This window comes from Psammomys obesus, unplaced genomic scaffold (assembly GCF_907164565.1).
Source record: "Psammomys obesus unplaced genomic scaffold, mPsaObe1.curated_primary_1811, whole genome shotgun sequence".
In the NCBI taxonomy this organism is placed as follows: Eukaryota; Metazoa; Chordata; class Mammalia; order Rodentia; family Muridae; genus Psammomys; species Psammomys obesus.
In genome coordinates, this window is record NW_026596158.1 from 859209 (window position 1) to 870621 (window position 11413).

At 41.6% G+C, this 11413-nt stretch overlaps 1 long non-coding RNA gene across 1 annotated transcript in view; it reads right to left on the bottom strand.

Annotated features, from left to right (window-relative positions):
• Positions 1-6: 6 nt before the first annotated feature.
• Positions 7-11413, bottom strand: part of LOC129667343 (uncharacterized) — a 13228-nt gene continuing 1821 nt past the window's right edge. The window contains exons 2-3 of the long non-coding RNA XR_008718721.1: positions 2287-2438; positions 7-130 (exon numbers count right to left, since the gene is read on the bottom strand). This is a non-coding gene — a long non-coding RNA (uncharacterized LOC129667343). The remainder of the gene's footprint in view (positions 131-2286; positions 2439-11413) is intronic.

Sequence of the window (11413 nt, forward strand, 5' to 3'; positions counted from 1 at the left end):
CCATTGGCATAGCCCGGTTGGAGGATGCAGACGTTGCCGGCACGGCCTGGTTGGAGGATGCCGCAGACAGATAACACTGGCAGTTTCTGTGCTTTGTCAGCACTTTGCCTTGATACTGTTCAAACCATGCCTGAGAAGAAAAAATAGTTTTTAATTTTTTTTTAGAAATAATTTGCTGGGAGCCACTGCACGCTGGATCGGCAGAAGCGAGCGAGCTTCCACTCATTTTTACATGGCTCATGAACGGGTGTGTCGCTGGTGCACACAAGGCCCCAAGGAATTAAAGTTTGTGCAGAGTTACCCCGTACATATAGAATTAAACTGTATACAGAGAGAGCCCCAGATAGCAAGGCTACCAGCCTGGGAGTCTAAGAGTCACAGAGAGAAACACAGCCACCAGCTGGTCATCGCCAATGCTGCGTGTGTGCTGGACTCTATCAACCGCTCATCTTTTTAAAAGGGGCTTTAATTCACATATTTAATATACACATTTAACATGATTTATGTATTACATATACAAATATAGTTTTGTTTTTTATTTTTTTGAGACAGGGTTTCTCTGTGTAGCCCTGGCTGCTCTGGGACTCACTCTGTAGCCCAGGCTGGCCTGGAACTCACAGAGATCCACCTGCCTCTGCCTCCCTAGCGCCAGGATTAACGGCGAGCACCACCACACAGGGATTTTTTTTAATTGTGTTTCTATGCACATGAGTGCGGTGCCTGTGGACGTGGAGAGCAGAAGAAGGTATCAGATCCCCTCAAGCTGGAGTTACAGGTGGCTGTGGGCCTCCATATGGGTGCTGGGAATTGAACCCATGCCTCCTGCAAGAACAGGGACTGCTCTTAACCACTGAACCATCGCTCCAGTCCCAGGAATTTCTTTTATTCATCTATTTTTTGAGACAGGGCCAGTAGAGTCAGTAGAACCCGGGGCTTGAGCATTCAAGGCAATCACTCTCGCGGCTGGCGCCCCGCCCCCATCACCATTAGCCCGAGAGCGAGCAGGTTAATACAGGGATGAGGCCAGAGCAGAAATGTATGGTGCCCGGCTGAGGAAGCTGGGAGTTATTTAATATGCTCCTTCCAGGCTTCCTGTCCTGGGTCCCTGGAGGGAGGTGCGTGAGACTAACAAGCGGCCAGAACAGGCAGAGTGTTCCAAGCCTCGCTCACAAGACAGTAAAGGAAGAGGGCTCTGCACTGTCGCCCTGTCACGGACAATATTCTGAGCCATGCGCAGTGGCACACACCTGCGAGCCCAGCGCCTGGGAGGCGGAGGCAGGAGGGTGAGGAGTTCAAGGTTGCCTTCAACCGTATATGTGTGTAGCCAGCCTAGGCTAAATATGACCCTGTCTCAAATAAAGTAAAATAAAACAGTAAAAAAAAAAAAAAAAAAAAAAAACCCGAGTGCATTGTTTAATCAATACAACACAGGGTAATACAGCAACCAGCTCCTCTAAGAAGGTCCTGGGTGGGCAGAGGCAGTGCACGCCCTTAATCCCAGCACTCTGGAGACAGACGCAGGTGGTCAGCAGAGCTGAGTTCCAGGACACCCAGGGCTACACAGAGAAACCCCAGAAAGGAAGAAAGAAAAGGTCCTAGTTAGCCCACTGTAGCTCTTGTCTTTATAACCCTTGAAGGGAGCCTTAGTGTACCCCACTAAAGTGCGTGGTCATAGAAATAAAAACACCCAGTGTCTATTTAGCATCCATTCCTGAACAATACCACTGTCGATAAACAGGGACCATTAAAAACAAACAAACAAACAAACAAACAAACAAACAAAAACTTTGAAGGCAAAGGATGGGGTCCTCACCTTTAATCCCAGTACTCAGGAGGCAAAGGCAGAGGTATCTCTGTGAGTTTGAGGCCAGCCTGGGCTACATAGCAAGTTCCAGGTCAGTGAGAGCCTGTCTCAAGAATAAACTAATATCAATGTATCATTGAAAATCAGGCCTGGGGCATATGCCTGCAATGCAGAACTTTGGAAGATGAAGGCAGGAAGATCAGCGATCGACACTAGCCTTGTTAGATATGTGAGGTGTTCCCTCGTCAAGCAGAAGGGGGTCGAAGTGTAGAGACCCCGGCAGTTAGGAGCACTCACCTCTCTCATGGCTACGGCAGCCTCTTTGGGCCTCCTCCAGACACACACACACGCGGTGCACATGACACAGAGAAGCAGGTATACACACACGCACACAAATGGTTGTAAAACTTTAAATAATAATAAAACAGAGCTCATATTATGCCCTGGGTTGGTGACTACTCAGACACACTCCATATACCAACCTGAACTATCATGTCCTTAATCTGGAGTAGTAAAGCCAGTTCCTGGATCTCTTCCTGGCTTGGGAACATGTTTCTGCAGGAGGCATTTTCCAATGATCTCACTTTTTCTGCCATGAGAATGGTGTAGTACTGACAATCCTCCTGTGGCTGTTCTGTTGAGGGAAGAGACAAGAACACCTCCATTTTCAAAATGTTTATTACCCAACCCTAACCCCCTAGCCTTAACCATATATATATATATATATATATATATATATATATATATATATATATATTAAAGTTGTTGCTTTTGTTTTGTTTTTTGAGACAGGGTTTCTCTGTGTAGCCCTGGCTGTCCTGGACTCACTCTGTAGACCACACTTGTAAGTATTGTTTTTATTTCCTCAGATGTGGGGATGAGATAAAAGCTGTACCCAAGGGCTGGGGAGATGGCTCAGAGGATAGGAGCACTGGCTGCTCTTCCAGAGGTCCTGAGTTCAGTTCCCAGCAACCACATGGTGGCTCACAAGCATCTAGAATGAGATCTGGTGCCCTCTTCTGGCGTGCAGGTATACATGCAGATAGAACAGTGTATACATAGTAAGTAAATAAATCTTTAAAACAAAATAAAAACTACAAACAAACAACTGTCCCCCTGAGCTCAGAGAGATTTCTATCTAATTTTCTCTAGGTCTACTCCTGGAAGCACCTAGCCTTCCTACAATCTAATCTTCTGCAAACCTGGACCTTGAAGGCTTCAGCTTCCAGCCTCCATCTGCTGACAACCTAAATCTAGAATGTTTTCAGCCTCTGACACTTACACTTGCAGCTGAATAAGTTCACTCTTACTAGCTCTCTCTGAACTCAGGCTGGCTGATTCAACTCAGTTGTTCTGGCTCAAAAATCCTCTCCTAGCTGACTGATTCAAACTGGCTTCTCTCTGCTTAGCACTGAATTTCTCTGCTTGGAAAAACTGCCTCTGAACTCAACTGCACTCAGCTGTACTGTACTTCAGACTCTTAAGGTCTTCTGTTGGTATAATGTTTGATTTTTTTTTTAATGTATACACCTTACCCTTGTTCATTCAAATACTGATTTCTCCCCCACCCCACCCCCAATCCGGATATTGCATTGTGATACTCATTCTAAGTATCCTGTCTCTGTGTAAACAGGACAAAATAAAGCAATTAAACACAATGTTGAGCAGGGAGGAGCCAGAGGACAGGAAAGAGGGGAGGAGCCAGAAGGTGGGAGAGGAGTGGGGGGAGAAGGGGCGAGGGGAAAGCAAGGAGAGCAGAGCTGGAGGAGAGATCTTGGAGGTCATGGAGCATGAACCAGACCTAAGATTTCACAAAAAGCAAGTATAATGTGGGAAATCTAAATGTTAGGAAACTGAGGGCTTGGAGGTTTAGGAGGGAGTAAATATTGCCCAGCATTGTGTTCTAGGTTAACTAAAAACCCAGTCTCTGTGTGGTGATTTGGTTATACAGCCGCTGAGGATTAACAGCAGCATTACTAGAAGTTAAACCCATAGTAAATTTTAATTGCCCATACAACAGATGGTGCCCAACTAATCTAAGAATCCACACCTTTTAAATCTTACTTAAACATAATTTGGAGGGGGGAATAAGCTCCCAGTGATGCAAACCAAACTTAAAATCTAAAAACTCCCAAGTCAGTTATTGTCTCTTTAAGAGAGACTCTTAAACAGGCCTTGGAGCAAAAGGCAGCCTACTGTGGGCAGACTTAACCTCAGACTTAACATCACAAAACTAGCTGCCACTACAGTCTAACAGGGTGGGAGAAACAATAAAACAGACTTCTTGGAGCTTGGCTGATAATCTATTCTATGGTTTTAAGACTGAAATAAAGGAAAGTCTAGAAATTGTGACTATGCTTACATTCATAGTCCTCAATTTAACTTTAATCATTGCATTAGCAGAGGCTTTAGAAAAGATACTAGAACAATATAAAAGAAAAAAATGAAGGTTGGAAACAGGAAATAAAACAAGAAATACAAAAACATGCAGAATGGAATAAACAACAGGAAGATAGGGCAGAGGTTTTAGAAAATATACTGGAACAGCACAAAGAACAACTAGAACAATATAAAGGAAAAAATGAAGACTGGAAACAGGACCTAAAACAAGAGATACAAAACTTACAGAATGGAATAAACAACAGGAAGATAGGGCAGAAGTTTTAGAAAAGATACTGGAACAGCACAAAGAACAACTAGAACAATATAAAGAAAAAATTAAAAGTTGGAAGAGAGGCATAAAACAAGAGATTCAAGAGATTATTGAACAAAACAAACAACAGGGAGATAGGTATGAAATGTGGGTGCAGACCTTAAGAGAAGAGTTTAGAATACTAAGTAACTACTCAGGTAGAGGCAAAAGACAAAAATAAAGAAAGCCAACCAAAGGTGGTTAGAAAACAAACGTTGGCTTATCCAGTCACTATACAGCAGAGACCAGCAGATGATGATCATCCACTGAATTATCATGACGCTGAATGGCGCCCTGTGGAAGTGCTAGATCTGAGGAAATTTAAGGAAAGTGTCACTAATTTAGGAATGCATTCACCATTTGTAAAACAAATGTTGACTTCCTGGTCAATCAAAAGTAGAGTAATCCCCTAGGATTGGGAGGATATGGCAAAGGCAATATTAGAACCTGGGCCATATTTACAATGGCTGTCATGGTGGAGAGAAGAGGCTAGAGAGATAGCACACAAAAACAGAGCCAGAGGTGTTGGTGTTTCTAAGGAACAGCTGCCTGGTGATGGCCAGTATGCTGACACAGAGATACAAGCTGTATATAACGAAGAAACCTTAGCATTATGTCGCCTAGCAGCTTGAGACAAGGTTGAGGAATCAGGAAAAAGGCTCGAGCCATTCTCCCAGGTCATACAAGGTCCAAGTGAAACATTTACTAACTTTTTGCAAAGACTGACTTCAGCTGTGGATAGAAGTATATCAGATCCACTAGCTAGAAAAGCACTAATAGAATCTTTAGCTTTTGAAAATGCTAATACTGAATGCAAAGAGGCAATAGGCCATTAAGAGCAAGATTTGCACCAAGAGACGGATGGATTAGAAATACGATTGACATCAGACCTCATTCACCCAATTTGACCTTGATAGGAGAAGCTACCCCAAAAGACCTTGGGAAATGTTGTAATTGTGATGGGCGAGATTACTACAGAAGAAATTACCAGGAAAACCAAAATAATTCAAGAAGGGAGCCTATGCTTCCTAGAATATGCAGAAGATGTGGCAAGGGTCGTCACTGGCCTAGTGAATGTAGAGCAGTCACAGATAAATGGGGTAATCCTTTACCAAAAAACGCCCAAGGGGGCCTCTTGCAGGCCCCAGAACAGGACAGGGATACTCCTCCACAAGAAAATTAAACACCACTGCTCTGGGAATAAACATCAAAAACTTGGACAGCGATGCCAAAGCAGATTCTATAGATAAATCAAAAAACCAGGAAGAGAACAAAAAACAAATATATTGGCAAACCTCTATAAATGATCAAAGGCCAAAGTTAAAGATAATTTTAAATACTGTTGAAATTGAAGGCTTGGTAGATACTGGGGCTAATGTCACAATTATTACTTCTAAATCCTGGCCTCCAAATTGGCCACTTCAGGAGGTGGATATTTATTTCTAAGGAGCTGGAACTTTATCTAAAGTGAAACAAAGTGTTAAATGTACAGGACGAAAAGGTCAAACAGGAAAACTGAGACCATATGTGGCTGAGATAGCCATAACTGATGTGGAAGAGATCTGCTACAACAATGGAAGACCCAGATTAACATCCCCCCACGTTCTGAGACAAGCCAAAAAACAGGTAATACTCCTGATAAAGAAGCTAAAATTATTAAAAAATGTCATCAAAAACAGTTTCAGACTGTCCAGGCTGTCCATAAACAAATTCAGCAGAGGCATTCCTTTCAACTGCCTGTTGGGAAGCCACTGCTAATAAAATTCCCACAGCCTTACCACTAAGGTGGTTGGCAAACCAACCTATTTGGATTGAACAATGGTCTATGAGTAAAGAAAAATTCCTGGCACTAGAACAGCTAGTCCTGGAACAGCTGGAGGCTCAGCATAGAGAGGAGTCCAACAGCCCTTGTAATTCTCTGGTATTTGTCATCAAAAAGAAATCTGACAAGTGGAGGATGTTAACAGATCTAAGAGCAATTAACAAAATTATTCAGCCACTGGGATCGTTACAATCCGGAATCCCATTGCCTTCCTTGTTACCTAAAGAATGGGCTATTATAGTGATTGATTTAAAGGATTGCTTTTTCACAATTCCTTTACATGAACATGATAGGGAAAGGTTTGCTTTCTCAGTACCCACTTTGAACAGAAGCTGGAGGGTCTTACCACAGGGGATGTTAAACAGTCCCACTTTGTGCCAATATTTTGTACAACCGTTGGAGGTAATTCGTAAGCAGTTTCCTCAATCCATAATTTACCACTATATGGACGATATCTTATTAGCTGATTCAGATACGAAAACATTAGAAAATATTTTTGATGAAATAAACAGAACTTTGCCTTGTTGGGGATTACAGATTGCTCCTGAAAAAATACAAAGAGGAGATTCTATTAATTACCTAGGATATAAAATAGGTCTACAGAAAATTCGACCACAAAAAGTACAAATTAGAAAAAACCAGTTAAGAACTCTTAATGATTTTCAAAAATTGCTGGGAGATATTAACTGGCTACGGCCTACCCTTGGTTTAGCTACTCAAGAGCTAAGTAACTTATTTCAAACCTTACAGGGTGATAAGGACTTAAATAGTCCAAGAACGTTATCAGCTGAAGCTGAAAAGAATTGGCTCTGGTAGAAAGGAAATTACAAGATGCATGTATAGACCGTATTGATCCAAAGAGGACCTGTATTTTGGTTATTTTGCCCTCCACTCATTCTCCCACAGGAATTCTTATGCAGAGGGAGGACTGTATTTTAGAATGGATATTTTTGGCACACAAGCAAAATAAAAAACTAAAAACCTATATAGAAAAGGTTTCTGAATTGATCCTAAAAGGAAAAACGAGACTTCATCAACTGGTTGGAATAGATCCAGCTGAAATTGTGGTGCCCTTTACCAATGCTGAGATTGTGTCATTATGGGCAGACAACGAATATTGGCAAACAGCTTGTTGTGAATTTTTGGGAGAAATCAACAACAGATACCCAAAAAGCAAGCGACTTCAGTTTATAAAAAGAACCAATTGGATTCTCCCTCATATAGTAAAAGGAACTCCAATTTCTGGAGCTCCCACATCTCATACGGATGCCAATAAATCAAAAAGGGCAGGTTATAAGTCAGATAATCTGAGTAAAGTGGTGGAGAGTCCATATGATTCAGTTCAAAATCAGAATTCTATGCTGTTCTCTTGGTGTTATCAGATTTTCAGGAATCTCTCAATATAGTCACTGACTCTCAATATGCAGAAAGAGTTGTTCTGCATATAGAAACTGCTGATCTAATTCAGGATAATTCAGACTTAACTTCACTGTTCCTTCAATTACAACAAGTAATCAGAAATAGAAATAATCCATTGTATATAACACATGTCAGATCTCATACAGGTTTACCAGGTCCTCTAGCACAAGGCAATGAGGAAATCAATCAACTATTGATAGGAAGTGTGTCAGAGGCCTCAGAATTTCATTAAAAAAACCCCATGTTAACAGCAGAGGTTTAAAAAGAGAGTTTTCTATCACTTGGCAACAAGCCAAAGAAATTGTGAGAAAGTGCCCCACTTGTTCTTTATACAGCCAAACTCCACTACCTGCAGGAAGTAACCCTAAAGGTAACCGAAGAAATGAAATTTGGCAAATGCATGTGCTTTATTTTACAGAGTTTGGTAAACCGAAATATGTGCACCATACGATAGACACATATTCAGGGTTTCAATGGGCAACAGCCTTAAGCTCTGAAAAGGCTGATTCAGTTATTACCCACTTATTAGAAGTGATGGCAATTATGGGCATACCTAAACAAATTAGGACTGATAATGCTACAGCGTATGTCTCTAATAAAATGGAAGGATTTTTTACATATTACAAGATAAAGCATGTCACAGGTATACCTCACAATCCTACCGGCCAAGCAGTCATTGAAAGATCCAATCATACTTTAAGGGACATGCTTAACAAACAGAGAGGGGTATTAAAACCCCCCAGAGACAGATTACATAATGCTTCATTGACCTTAAATTTCTTAAATGTTAAAGAACAACAAACAACAGCTGCGGAGAGACACTGGGTTATAGGAAAAACTGCTGAGTTGTTTCAGCCTATATATTTCAAAGATACCCTAACTTCACAATGGAGAGTGGGGAATGTGTTACGCTGGGGAAGAGGTTTTGCTTATGTTCATGCAGGAGAAGAGAAATTATGGGTTCCTTCAAAACTAATAAAAATCAGAAATGACAGTGGAAGACCACCGGAAGACCTTAGCCACTCAGAAGAGGAGAGAAATCAAGATCAAACAGAACAGATAACATAAGTTGATAATCCCTTTACCTGGAAATACCTCTGAAACTGACAGACAAAAAAATGTCTCCAGCGACAACTCCATCAATACTTGGCCAATAATCCTTGGCTATAATATCCTCAAAATGTGTTATGCTCACCTTTTAATTTGCATAGATGAAATTGGCTCACAGTTTAGTGTCATCCTACACATCTCATACATTTATAATTTTAGAACTCTATAATGCTTGTGAGAAATTATATGTTTGCAGAACAAAAGAACTGGACACCAGAGTTGCTGGATCAAACCTAACAGAATCATTCTTCAGCATGCTGAGAAACTGACACATCTGTTCCAGCATCTTGCATGTTCCAGCACTCTGCTTGTTCCTGCCTCAACTGCTTCAATGGCTCTTTTCTCATCAAAGCCTGCTCCCAAAAGAACTTTGAAGAAAGCTACTAATTTTAACTGGTCCAGCATTTTAGACTGTTCCAAAAAGGACTTTTATTAAGGCTGAAATTTCTCAACATTCAAATGTTATTGGACCACAAATGTTATTGCTTGCTTAATTAACCATTTTTATTTGGGCCCCCTACAGGATTTCTACATGTCCAAAATGTCAGCTAGAAGAAATCTATGAGAACAGTGTCCAATTTTCCTTAAAGGGGGTTGGGTATGTTTTTGGTTGTTTGCTATGGCTACGAAATTTTATTGTCATTGGGAGATGTTTATTATTAACGGTTTTATTCAAAGTAAAACAAGGAATATACAGGGATATTTTATAGAAATAGAAAAACGGGTAGATTATTGAATCTACTCAACTTAAGGTTTTATTTGTTATTCCCAAATAAGGTTAATTTTAACTCTGGTATAGGATTTTGCATATTGATGCAAAAATAAGTATTTTTGATACATTGGTAAAAGCTTTAGTTTACTGATTGAAACTCAAGGTTACTTCCAATACTTTTAAACAGCTATTAAAAATGGGTTAAGGTAGTAGGTAATGCAAGTTATTTGCTAGTTATTCAACTCATAGACATGTCAGACACTAGTCTACTTTATCACAGGAGTATATATCCTAGGTTTAACAGATAGATATGATTTTGTAGACAGATCGATTACATAAAGATAGGTAGTCTTCAAAAACTTCAGAGACCTACAGAAGATGGCATTTATTATTATTATTCTTATTATTCTTATTATTTTAAAGATTCTTTGACAATGAGACAAATCATTTCCTGGCAGCACCCCGCCTACCTGAAAGAAGATAATGAGCATCAAAGAACCTCCATATGGAGATGGCTTCAAATGTGGCAAACAAGTCACTCAGGTAAAGAAAATACCCTTGCTTCACAACAGACAAATTCTGCCTAAAATGGGCAAGCTTAAATGCAGGACAGGTCGACTGCTGAACTCTGCCAAGACAGGGTAAGCAAGTCCTAAATAGTTCCTGCTTCACGTATATGCCGACGTATTGAAGGGAGAGCCAGCTAGATGAAAGCAGGAGAGAACAAGGAACTTTCTTCAGCGTAACATCCACCTGCGTCAGCTGGCAGCTCGCCCGAGGATTCACTCAAGGTTGCACGGAGCCAGCTGTCTGGCTCCCAGGGTAGTGCAGAGCTTGCTTATCTTGTTCCCAGGAACAGAGCTCCCTAATGCAAAGCTTGCCAAGGTCAGTCTTTCAGAATCTGACTGCCTGCCAAAGTCAGAAGGCAAAACTTTATTTACCAGAGACCACTACTCAAGCTCAGCACCAGGTCCTCTCTGGCTGCCACATAGCACTGGATCTCTGGCCAACCTCACAGAGGAGTTTTAATCCAACAACACTGCTGCTCTGGCAAGGTAGACCTAGGTCTACCAAAGACCTAGGTCAGTGTCTGGAACACTAGATTGGCTCAGAACCACCCGTGACTCCGGGCCCATAGGGTCTGATGCTCTCTCTAACCTCCTCGGGCAAATCACATCATGGTGCTCAGAGAGATGCAGGCAAACCCCCGGATGCAGAAACGTGACGGTTGTCCACCTCACTACATCTAGAATTAACTAAAACCCAATCACTGGGCACAGCTGTGAGGTTTGTTTGTTTTTCCCTAGATTAGAAATCCAAAACCAACTCTAAATCCAAATCCTTTGAAGTTAGAAAACTCACTTTGGCCAGCCGCTGGTGGTGGTGCACACCTTTAATCTCCCCCCTCTGGAGGCAGAGGCTGTTTGACTACTCACTGTAGTCCTGGCTGACCTAGAACTCATAAAAACCCTCCTGCCTCTGCCTTCAAAGCACTGGAATTAAATATATGTACCACCACCACACCCAGCTAATAACCTAAAAGAAGGAAGGAAGGAAACAAATGAGGGTGGGGAGAGGTTACTCATGCATACACACGCTATCAGTGGAAATATAAATTAGTGTGAGTACTATAGAAACCAGTATGGAAGCCGGTCTAGGCAGATGTCTGTTATCCCAGGGAGGCAGAGGCAGGCGGGTCTCTGTGAATTTGATGCCTGCCGGTCTACAAAAGTGAGTCCAGGACAGCCAGGGCTACACAGAGAAGCCCTGTTTCAAAAAGAAAGGAAAGGAAAGGAAAGGAAAGGAAGGAAGGAAGGAAGGAAGGAAGGAAGGAAGGAAGGAAGGAAGGAAGGA